The 13,130-nt window shown below is 38.6% G+C and overlaps 1 protein-coding gene across 2 annotated transcripts in view; it reads left to right on the forward strand.

Annotated features, from left to right (window-relative positions):
* The first annotated feature begins 720 nt into the window (after positions 1–720).
* Positions 721–13,130, forward strand: part of CPNE4 (copine 4) — a 299,743-nt gene continuing 287,333 nt past the window's right edge. For both annotated transcript variants that reach the window (XR_011855880.1, XM_072153478.1), the window contains exon 1: positions 721–1,087. The gene's annotated coding sequence lies outside the window, so the exon portion shown is untranslated. The remainder of the gene's footprint in view (positions 1,088–13,130) is intronic.

The following is a 13,130-nucleotide window of genomic DNA, read 5'->3' on the forward strand; positions in this document are numbered from 1 at the left end:
TTTCACTATGCCTTCGGGTGAGTGCATTTGATATATGCGGATTCAGTGAGGCCGGAAGGTACCTCCAGTCCTCATCTTGGCTGCACTACTATCTGATACTTACATCCCTGTTTGCATTACTTGTTTCTGAATTTGATTTTACGTTGGAGACTTCAGATATTTATAGATTACAGGGCTTTTCTCTGGGGGGGACCGGCTTTTGTTTTCTGTGGTTGCCCCTTATTTCATCTGGGCCACTTGTGTCCCCTTTGTACATTATACTGCATATGTTTTGTTTATATTAGTGTATTGACACTGTAATAAAGGATATATTTCATTTTTTATGGTTTGTTGCAGCTTCCTTTCTTCCCTTTTTATGAATATATATATATATATATATATATATATATATATATATATATATATATATATATATATATATATATATATATGATCAATTTACCAAGCTATATAAATATTTGGAACAGATTGTAGTCTTCCTTCACATGCTCTGTATATTGTTTTAGCAACATACAATATTTTGCTAGATATATACAAATCTATGGAAATAGATTTCTCTTCTTCGTTTTCTCCAGCTTTAGGAAAGTGTGGCCGAAGTGTGTGTATACAGCATGTGAATACTCAGGATGCTCCCATGGGAATAGTATTGCACATCCTCGCTGTGATAATGCAAAGTGTCCACTGGAGGGCGCCTGGGCTCAGTGTTGTAGAGAGCAGCTGGGTCTAGCCTGAGATTGTGATGAGCTAGTGAAGGTGGATTGTTCTCATTGTATGTGCTGTCTTCTTACCACAGACCTCTCACTCCTTCCATCCCACTTCCTGCACTCCACATCTCCTTCTCCCTCCTTAGTGGCTCTAGTACTCATCAGCACTGATAAGATCTTGAAACAGCTGCAGTGCCCCAGGCAACCCTCACCTTCTTCAGACTCTGAGAATGGAGATGGGATTTCCAGAGGTATCTTCAAACTCCTCCGCTTGCAAGATCATCTTCCTTATGTAACTACTTGGGCTGGAAGACAGCTACAGGCAAGGAACTTTACAAACCATACAAGGACTAGCTGCATCCTCACTTTCCTGCTCCTTATAGGTAGGTTCTGCAGAATATTTGTCTTGTTCTTTATCTGTTGTGAATAGTCCTTAATAACTTTCATAAATGTGATAATATCCCTTTAAGCTCTCCCCATGTAATGCTTATATTGTCCCTGTGCTCTAAGGACATACAGACTACTGCATCTAGCTAAGGTTATGTAATGTGATCCTTCATGTAACCTTTTATCATCCGTTTTTTGAACTGTAGTGTATATTTAGCATATTACAAGTATGATGGAAAGGAAATGATTGTATAGTAATGTAGTCTACACCACTGTATAAACCATAGAAACATTGCATGTCATTATTGTATTACACTTTTACTGCCTGTTCTGTAGATGGGCGGGGGGATTCCTTTAAATTATTAAAGCCCCTTTTTCAGGCTAGTGTTCAGGGTAATGTGGAGTGACAGATACAGTCCATCATATCCATTTATCATTCAGAATTGTATACAGTTTATTTATATTATACAAAGCAAATTACTGAAAAGAGCGCAAGCTTGGACTTACCTGTGCCACTTATTATTTTAAAAATTCCCAATCTATGGGTGCAAGGATTCCCATATGGTTTCTGTGCTGTATTTCCACACTGCATGGATTTAGATATTTAATGTCGGAGAGTGTAGCATGGGCGAGTTTGTCTTCTTGAAATGTCACAATGTGCTTGACATCGTTGGGTGAATCTATTGAAGTATATGATAACAATACACAAAACTGTTATGGGGTATATTATATACCCCAGTGCCTCTATATCTATATATCTGTGTATAAAATAAATACATATACATATATGTATATATCATTGAGTAAGAAAGGATTATACATTTTTGGGTATAACTTACTCCTATGTTTAGGTCTTAGTCTCTATTAGCCTTGGGATCACCTGATGTGAAACATTATAAAATGTCACATGCACATGTTCTATAGATTTAGTAAATTACACATTTGGATACACAACAATAAAGTAAGTTGTGCGCTTCCCACTTTTCGCTACCGGCATGCTCGTTTTCCCACAAATGGGGCAAAGCTTTTATTTATTTTTCTTTTATGTCTTAATGATTAGTGAATGACACAAGCAAAAAAAAAAAAAAGAAATTATAAAAACTGGTCAATGAAAGAATCCCCCTGATTTGCCAAATGTATTGATTTACGGCCTTCAGCATACAATTATTTGTAAAGCAGAAGGTGAATGACAAAACTTTAAGTCTTGATAAAAGCAAAATGTGATTTTAGTTGTCTATGTCAATAGACTAAAGAAACAAGACAAGAAAGACCATTTGTTTCAGAGCAGTGGTCTATCTTGGAAATAGTAGAGCTGCCCCACTGCTGATTTCAACATCCGCATCTGTTTATAGGTGTATGTTGCAGCGTAGACATTCTAGCTGTACTGTCTATGTTTTGTAAGTGGTACATTAAGCAGCACAAAATCGTCTCATAGCCAACACTTTCCATCCCCCATAGAAGAAAGTGTAGTGCGATCAGACGCTACATATAGAAATTGTTCATGTCTGGAGTGAATCACACTTTGGGATGTGTTAGAGAGGGTGATGCAGGTGAATCAGAGATTGTTGCTTGGCTCAGCTCTCCGAGGCATCACACACGCTGCTCCGCCAGCAGAGCCTTCTCTGTGCGCTGTATTTGTCACAAGCAATTAGTGCTCAATGAGATGAGATATCCTGCACCTTGCTGATTTATCTTATCAATATTTGTTATCATACTGTTCTTCCTCCTGCATCCCTCGCCTAGAAACAAGGGCAACTTGTGTTGGTCTGGTAATTTTTACCTTTAAGAATAAATAGAGCGGATAGTGGACAATGAAAATATATTTCCAATAAGAGTTTTTGGGGACAAAAGTTTTTTGTGTTTTTTCCTATATCTATAGAAAGAGAGATTAAAGTTATTTGACTGTGATTCATTCACATTTAGGAAATCCCTTCATGGTGCATCTAAAAGTAAGCAATGTGAAACTCAGGGGGTATCCCCGCCATTGTTCAGCAGACAACCTCACTACCTGGAATACTGTAGCCAAAATCATTGATATTTGCTATTATTTGTTATGATATTGTGATGTGCTCTGACACTTTATACTTTATCACAGGGTATGTGTTAAATGTCTAATTCATATCGGGACCCCACAATCAGAAGAATGGTTAACCCTTGTACCGCCATCTTTTTGGTATAGTAGCTCCGAAGAGATAGTTAAGTACTCTCCTAGGCTCCTATGGAGATGATTGGAGCATGCCTGTACATTTCCTTTATTTTTATTTATATGGCGCCAACAGATTCCTCAGTACTATCCAGAGCTTTCCAAACTAGTCCCTGTCCCCATGGTGCTCACAATCTGATCAACCTACCAGTACGTTTTGGAGTGTGGGAGGAAACCGGAGGAAATCCACGCATATACAGAGAAAACATACAAACTCTATGCAGATATTGACCCTCATGGGACTTGAATCCAGGACCCCAGCACTGCAAGGCTGTAGTGCTAATCATAGAGCCACCGTGATGATGACAAATCGATATAGACAGGGTTGAAAAGAGACCCATTCTGGGGTTCAAGTCATCAGACCACACCAATCACAGACAGCACGACCTGTTCATAGTTGATACGTTGTAAACTTGGCACAAACCCTATAACTCTAAATTAGTTTCTACTGTTAACACTTGCAAATTCATCTCTGCTACCTCTGTGCAGAGGTAAGGTGTAAAGTCTACATAGGAAAGTATTACTTGCTGTTGGATTTTATCCCCATGGAAAATGGAATGCTTTGTATGTTTCTATAGGGAAAACCAGTCTTTATGCAAGATTAATTTGCAGGGCAGATCTGCATGTTCATTACTACACATTTTCTCAGCATCTAATGGGTAGTATGTTCCTTTGCCCAGTAATTATAAACTTGTTCCCCTTCATTAAAACATATTTACTGAGCTTGGAAAGGAAAATAACTCTTTATACATGAAGTATACTTGATAAAAAAAGCTACACCTTCTCACTGACTTCCTGTGGATGTTTAGATATCATTTACTCAAATTAAAGTTTTCATATTTAATCTCTTATCAAGTAGTTTATAAATGAGACTGATAATTTATACCCTCTTAACCTGAATTGTGGAGAGCAGTAAATGTGATATCAGTACCGTATATACTCGAGTATAAGCCGACCCAAGTATAACCCGAGACCCCTAATTTTACCACCAAAAACTGGGAAAACATATTGAATCGAGTATAAGCCGAGGGTGGGAAATGCATTGGTCACAGACCCCTCCCCCCCCAGTATATAGCCAGCCAGCCCCCTATAGTATACAGCACTGCCCCCAGTAGTATACAGCCATCACAGGCTGCCCCCAGTAGTATACAGCCACCCCAGCCTGCCACCAGTAGTATAAAGCCTGCCCCCAGTAGTATACAGCACTGCCCAGTCTGCCCCCAGTAGTATACAGAACTGCCCAGTCTGCCCCCAGTAGTATACAGCACAGCTCAGCCTGCCCCCAGCAGTATACAGCACAGCCCAGCCTGCCCCCAGTAGTATACAGCACAGCCCAGCCTGCCCCCAGTAGTATACAGCACTGCCCAGCCTGCCTCCAGTAGTATACAGCACAGCACAGCCTGCCCCCAGTAGTATACAGCACTGGCCAGCCTGCCCCCAGTAGTATACAGCACTGCCCAGCCTGCCCCCAGTAGTATACAGCACTGCCCAGCCTGCCCCCAGTAGTATACAGCACTGCCCAGCATGCCCCCAGTAGTATACAGAACTGCCCAGCCTGCCTCCGGTAGTATACAGCACAGCCCAGCCAGCCCCCAGTAGTATACAGCCCAGCCCAGCCTGCCCCCAGTAGTATACAGCACTGCCCAGCCTGCCCCCAGTAGTATACAGCACAGCCCAGCCAGCCCCCATTAGTATACAGCAAGCCAAGCCTGCCCCCATTAGTATACAGCCAGCCCAGCCTGCCCCCAGTAGTATACACGCAGCCCAGCCTAGCCCCAGTAGTATACAGCACTGCCCAGCCTGCCCCCAGTAGTATACAGCACTGCCCAGCCTGCCTCCAGTAGTATACAGCACAGCACAGCCCAGCCCAGCATTAAAAAAAAAAACTTATAGACTCACCCTCCGGTGGCCCCGATGTGCAGCGCTGCTCCCCCGATGTCCGCGCGACTCGTCTTCTGGCTTCCGCGCCTGTTTTCTGTACATCGTGCTGTGCCCGAGAGAAAAACATGGCGGCGCCCAGAACGATGTACAGAAGAGAGAAGACAGGCACAGAAGCCAGAAGAGGACCCGCGCAGATATTGGGGAAGCAGCGCTGCACATCGGAGCGACCGGAGGGTGAGTATATAAGTTTATTATTTTTTAAGTATTTTTTAAGTGACTCATGACTCGTGTATAAGCCGAGGGGACGTTTTTCAGCACATTTTTTGTGCTGAAAAACTTGGCTTATACACGAGTATATACGGTATATTGTTTGCTGTATGTTACAAGTGTACAATGACTTAAAATACTGGGCAATTGGCGCGAGTCCTGTTACTTTATAATCTTTATTCTAGAGGATATGAACAATTGACATTAAAGATTAAATGATAACTAACCTATGATTCTTCTCAATTAACCTATATTAAACCCAAAGGTAGGACTGAACTCCCCCCACCTTACATAAGCAGTGAAAGTGGTCCTTTTTTTTTCCGTAACCAAGTGATCGCCTGATCAAAGATGCCACTTATCCTGTGTTTTCCTTATGCAATGTAGGATTAGACAAATATGTAGCCGTATGTTTCTTAAATATGTTGCTATTAATATATAGTTTATAGTGTCATATATATATATATAGTTTCATGTAAATAAGAAAAACTATATGGAATGATAATATATATCAGGTTTCAAAATCTAATCATATAGGACACTGAAAGAAATCAGCATGTGAACAGGTTATATTCCTACTATACTTGGCACTCTTCCCTCAGTCTGATCCAAACTTGGTAGTTGGATCTTTTGAGATGTGAAGTTACATCACATGTAAAAAAAGATTTTTCCCACTCCTGAAAACAACTTTCATCTAAAAAGTATAGTAGAAAACATATTAGTGAGAGTAGAGCCCTACTTGACGATATCCTTTTAAAGTGAACCCATCATTTTGTTTAATGTCCTATATCATCCTTTGTTATTTGAGTCTAGGCCCACAATGAATAAAATATATAGATGAGACTGATGCAGCTTATCAGACTACGCGCCTAAAGTTTTTTTTTTGGGTGATATGGAACACTTAACCACAGGTTCCTCAGACCTTTGGTTGGTTTAGTGTCCAAAATTGCCCTGACAGGTTCTCTTTTATTAATCCTAATCCCACAGTGATATCAATATGATATAGCTATACCGTAAATTCTTTATAGGTTTTAAACACAATAAGATAAATGTTATTTATTGTCATTCTTTGCACTATTAGTTGATGTAGTTTACCCCCGAAACTGCAACAAAATTTTGGCGCATTTGTATAATTTTTTGTGCAGTCTCATTTTTGAGGCCTTTTGAATGTCTTTAAACTCTCGTCAACTCTTGATAAATCTTGACTTCTAACTAACTACTACTATTAAGTTTAATAAATCTGACACATCTGGAATGGGTGACTTAAAGGGGTGTTCCAATCTGGGTATTCACAATTAATATAAAGGGGTATTCCCCTCAAGACAAGATTCTTAAATATACTCAGGATAACAAAATATCACATTCTCTAATTCACTGTTATTACCAAAAATACACCGTTTCACAGATATAATTCCAACCTGTCTCTATCAGTCCTGTTGTACACAAATTTTTGCTCCTGGACCCAACCATAAATCTTCTGCCTTTGGTCAAATTTTTCTCATTAATAGCTTCTCTTACAGTATATGCACACTGCAGTGCTCTCTGCATCCTACCTCTTCCTACTGCATTACAAATGCAGCTTAGACAAGGGCACTGACTGCAGCAATGTGCAGAGACTTACTCTACAAGCTACAGGCAAGATAAGATTTTTATCCAGGAGGGAGGCATAGCAGAGTGTGTTATTGGTGAGTTAGCAGAGCTGAGAGTGTCATTGTGTTTTATGTCTATCTCATCATCTCTGATCTGTCTCATCTCTATTTTTGTATGTGTTAGATACTATTAAAATGTTCAGAAGCTAAATGAAAGTGTATATAAAACTGTACCCTGATAATCTTAGCACATTGTCAGCACACAGCATCTCATGGCACAGAGGAATCATAAAGTGTCTGCATAGAGAGTCCCCACCCTCACTCTGGATTCTTACACTGACCATTACTGAGTGTTAGGAGCTAAAACAGCAATAAAGACTGAATAAAATTGTAAAGTAAAGGGTTAAAAATTATCTTTATTGCATAAACATTATTAGGGGATTAAAGTTTGAGAACTTTCTTTCATGAGAAAACTTTAATTCATCTGCCATATTTCTACATTTCTTCAAGTAGATGTAATTAAAAAAAAAGTTTTCCCTTCTAAGCAAAAATAGTTGTCCTAGTATAGGACCACCACTACACTCTGACCACGATGGCCAGACATACACTAGTCTTGCCTGACTACCTGGATTCGGTGTTCATTACCACAGGTATATATAGTAACAGTAACTGTCGCCAGTTCAAAAACAATTTGTCTCTTTGTGCAATCACTCCAGCAGCGGTGGTCATATCCAAGGACAGCTGTCCTCTGGATAACATGGCCACATTTATGTGAAATTACCTTCATACGGGTAGATTATTTTTTATAACATCCTATTGAAGGCATTTAAATATATGGCAGATTAATTCAACTAAATGTAAATGTGCAGGTGAGATCAACACTTTAATGTTTATAGCCAATTTGTATCTTTCAGAAATCAATAGTTTAGATGATATTGGATAAAGTTTGTTATATACTTTATAAAATAAAAAATACATCTGTGTCTCCTTTATTCCCTCCTCTCTTGCCCTGCAGGGAGCAGTGTTGCTGATGTCTCTTCTAAAGTCCTTACAGAGTAGATAGATATGGACAGGAGTCTTAACTCCTTACAAACTAAAGAAAATTACACTTTATAGCTCTGCAAAGAGATAAATCTATGCAGTGACTATTTTGTAAAAATGAAGTCAAAAGAAAATCTATCAGCCTCTCATTATCTTTCAATAGTAAAATGGTGATCATGTCCTTTTAATAAGTGCAGGTCAAAGAGTAAGAAAAGGTCAAAAAGAAGTATTTTATTTATGCACCTTGGTCCTCTTCTCCATATAAAGACATGAAATATTATAAATAATGTATAGAATGAATTATCAGCATTTTGTGCCAATAATATGTTTAGAATAAACTGGTAGTGAAGAGTAGTTCTTCACTTCTTTACCATTGTAATTGGCCTTGGGGAGTTCTAATATCCTTGTACAGTACAGTTCACTAGAGTATATGTTACACTATATGTAATACAATCTATGAACCAGGCATTATAGACTACATTATCGGCTGCTTACTGTCAGCTATTTCCCATTAAGAAATCTGGGTCATTGGAGCCATAAATATGTAACTCTGGACGCTGCATTATATTATATACTGTATGGTAGGCATCATATTGAGCACTATAACTTTCTGCTGAAAATAACTGAAAATATTTTGCTTGACAAATAACGCAATTTTTTACCAACATCAGAATGCTGTTAATTCAATAAGAGTATGTCCACTTCCAATGACCATGAAAAAAAATTCATTTTAACTACTTACAGTGGTAACTATATCAGCCATATATATATACCTGCTGGTAATGAACATAATCATAATATAAATCCAATAAATGGGCTTTACTCCAAATACCAACCAAAAATAAAATCACCATTCTCCATAGAAATGGGAATCATCCGCAGTGTTACACAATAGATGCGCATGGAACTTGGACTTTCCCATGGGAAACCCTTAGTATTTTGAGTTTTTTTCCAGGTCACATGTAAATGAACACTGATGCAGTATGCAGCGATGCATCCCTATTATATGAGGAGGGGAACAAGCTGGTGGAATAACATAAATATTTTATCCATGCTTTTTAGGGAAGTAATACATTTACATGAGCCCTCTGTGACTTTATACTGTATCTGTATTCCTTGAATTGATCATGTAAACATATATATATATATATATATATATATATATATATATATATATATATATATATATTATATATGATGTTACAGTAAAAGAAAATACTTGTCTAGTTCCTATGAATATTCTTTACTTTAAAAACACTTTATCATGTACCTTATTAGGAAATTTTTAGAAAAAAAGAGGGGACTCCAATGCACAATCCTCATATATGCAAAGACCAGAGACTTGACTGGTCTGACTTAGTACATCCATGCGGTACACGGACAGCCCATCTATTTTAATAAAACCTGCGTAATGCTTTATTTCCCCTATGACGGCCCTAGAAATTGAACACTTGCTGCTGCATTCCTTACATGTAAGCATCCCAGGTCCCAGTATTATAACTTGTAATACATAGGGATTGTATGGAGAAGTCAACTTCTTTACCATATACAGATGGTCCCCTACTTAAGGACACCCGACTTACAGACGACCCATAGTTACAGACGGACCCCTCTGCCCCCTGTGACCTCTGGTGAAGCTCTAAGGATGCTTTATTATAGTCCCAGACTGCAATGAACAGCTCTAAGGTGTTTGTAATGAAGCTTTATTGATAATCCTTGGTCCAATTACAGCAAAAAATTTTGAAACTCCAATTGTCACTGGGGTAAAAATATTTGTCTGGAGCTACAATTATAAAATATACAGTTTCGATTTACATACAAATTCAACTTAAGAACAAAACAAAGGACCCTATCTTGTACGTAACCTGGGGACTGCCTGTACACAATTTCTGTTAGATGTTTGTTCCAGTGATTGCTAAAATGGAAAGATATGCATGGGTCTGTCCATTCACATCCATGGCGGTTCTGAGAATAGCCAGGTGTCATAGAGGCACATTGCTGCTATTACTGCATCCATCACAGAAATGAGACAGGGGCTATACCCCATTGGAGGGACATATCCCATAAAATATTACACAAGGTGGATCATGTATTGGGCTGCCTGATACATATACACTTTAAACTACTCTCTCACTGTTGTAATAATGTGCTACAACTGCAGAATAAAGTAATATTAATTTTCTTTAACACTATAACGATTATTATTCAAGCTTTTATGCACAATGTAGACTTGCAATAACCAATAGTCACTTTTTTACAATAGATCCGTCATAACTTTAATGACACTGGTGTGAACAGAGATATAAAAACTAAACACTCTTGGGGAGATTTATCAGAAGTGTCTGAGGTAAAACTTTTCTAGTTGCCCATGGAAACCAATCAGAGCTTAGATTTCATTTTCCCACAGCTGTTTATTAAATGAAAGCTGAGCTCTGATTGGTTTCCATGGGCAAGTAGAACAGTTTTATCTCAGACACTTCTGATAAATCTGCCCCCTCTGTGTATGGTGCTAATATCCTATTAAATGGAAGCTGCAAGTCTCCCAGGATATTGTCTATGCTTGGAGGACAGTGGCTTTTATATGGACTAAAGAGTGGTGCTCAAACTGCCTGGTTGGTTATTAACGTTGACCCCAGAGTAGACAAGTTCAATACACACAAGAAATGAGGAATGTTGGTTTAGACCTGTCATTCTTCTTTTTTCTCATCACAGAAAATGTGTAAAACCGCTATATTGAACACTGTGCGATGACACCACCAGTTGTCTGAGGAAGTTCAAAGATCTAATATTAACTTTGTTATAACATGGTGATGTAGTTCAAGAAAAGTAGCACAGAGCTAAACTTGAATACATATATATTTTGATATCTTTATTTCTTTTGTAGGTGTTAAATATCTGGTTTACTTACATTATCATATACATTTTACAAGAAAAATTATCAAAAATGAAGACTGTCTGCCATGTCCAGATGTAGCACACTAATGTATGGATGTAGCACACTGGTCTATGGATGTAGCACACTAATCTGTGGATGTAGCACACTAATGTATGAATATATCACACTAATCTGTGGATATAGCACACTAATCTATGGATTTAGCACACTAATCTGTGGGTGTAGCACACTAATTTGTGGATGTAGCACACTTATCTGTGGATGTAGCAAACTCATCTGTGGATGTAGCACACTTATCTGTGGATGTAGCAAACTCTTCTGTGGATGTAGCACACTTATCTGTGGATGTAGCAAACTCATCTGTGGATGTAGCACACTAATCTGTGGATGTTGCACATTAATCTATGGAAGTAGCACACTAATCTATGGATGTAGCACACCAATTTGTGGATGTAGCACACTAATTTGTGGATGTAGCACACTAATCTATGGATGTAGCACACTAATCTGTGGATGTTGCACATTAATCTATGGATGTATTTAGCACACTAATCTGTGGATGTAGCAAATTTATCTGTGGATGTAGCACACTAATCTGTGGATGTTGCACATTAATCTATGGAAGTAGCACACTAATCTGTGGATGTAGTGTGCTGATCTGTGGATGTAGCACACTAATCTGTGAATGCTGCATACTAATATGTGGATATAGCATACTAATTTATGGATGCAGCACACTAATCTGTGGATGTAGCACACTAATCTATGGAAGAAGCACACTAATCTATGGATGTAGCAAAGTAATCTATGGATGTAGTGCGCTGATCTGTGGATGTAGCACACTAATCTGTGGATGTAGAACACTAATCTGTGGATGTAGCACACTATTCTGTGGTATGTAGCACACTAATCTGTGGATGTAGCACACAAATCTATGAATGTAGTACACTATTCTGTGTATGTAACACACTAATCTGTGGATGTAGCAGACTAATCTATCGATGTGGCACACTAATTTGTGGATTTAGCACACTAATCTATGAATGTAGCACACTAATCTGTGGATGTTGCACATTAATCTATGGAAGTAGCACACTAATCTATGGATGTAGCACACCAATTTGTGGATGTAGCACACTAATTTGTGGATGTAGCACACTAATCTATGGATGTAGCACACTAATCTGTGGATGTTGCACATTAATCTATGGATGTATTTAGCACACTAATCTGTGGATGTAGCAAATTTATCTGTGGATGTAGCACACTAATCTGTGGATGTTGCACATTAATCTATGGAAGTAGCACACTAATCTGTGGATGTAGTGTGCTGATCTGTGGATGTAGCACACTAATCTGTGAATGCTGCATACTAATATGTGGATATAGCATACTAATTTATGGATGTAGCACACTAATCTATGGAAGAAGCACACTAATCTATGGATGTAGTGCGCTGATCTGTGGATGTAGCACACTAATCTGTGGATGTAGAACACTAATCTGTGGATGTAGCACACTATTCTGTGGTATGTAGCACACTAATCTGTGGATGTAGCACACAAATCTATGGATGTAGTACACTATTCTGTGTATGTAACACACTAATCTGTGGATGTAGCAGACTAATCTATCGATGTGGCACACTAATTTGTGGATTTAGCACACTAATCTATGGATGTAGCACACTAATCTGTGGATGTTGCACATTAATCTATGGATAGTGCACACTAATCTGTGGATGTAGCACACTAATTTGTGGATTTAGCACACTAATCTGTGGATGTAGCAAATATATCTGTGGATGTAGCAAACTAATCTGTGGATGTTGCACATTAATCTATGGAAGTAGCACACTAATCTATGGATATTGCACACTAATCTGTGGATGTAGCACATTTATCTGGGGATGGAGCACACTAATCTGTGGATATAGCACACTAATCTATGGATGCAGCACACTAATCTATGGATGTAGTGTGCTGATCTGTGGATGTAGCACACTAATCTGTGGATGTAGCACACTAATCTATGGATGTAGCACACTAATCTGTGGATGTTGCACATTCATCAATGGAAGTAGCACACTAATCTATGGATATTGCACACTCATCTCTGGATGTAGCACATTTATCTGGGGATGGAGCACACTAATCTGTGATTGC

This window comes from Engystomops pustulosus, chromosome 5, assembly GCF_040894005.1.
Source record: "Engystomops pustulosus chromosome 5, aEngPut4.maternal, whole genome shotgun sequence".
In the NCBI taxonomy this organism is placed as follows: domain Eukaryota; kingdom Metazoa; phylum Chordata; class Amphibia; order Anura; family Leptodactylidae; genus Engystomops; species Engystomops pustulosus.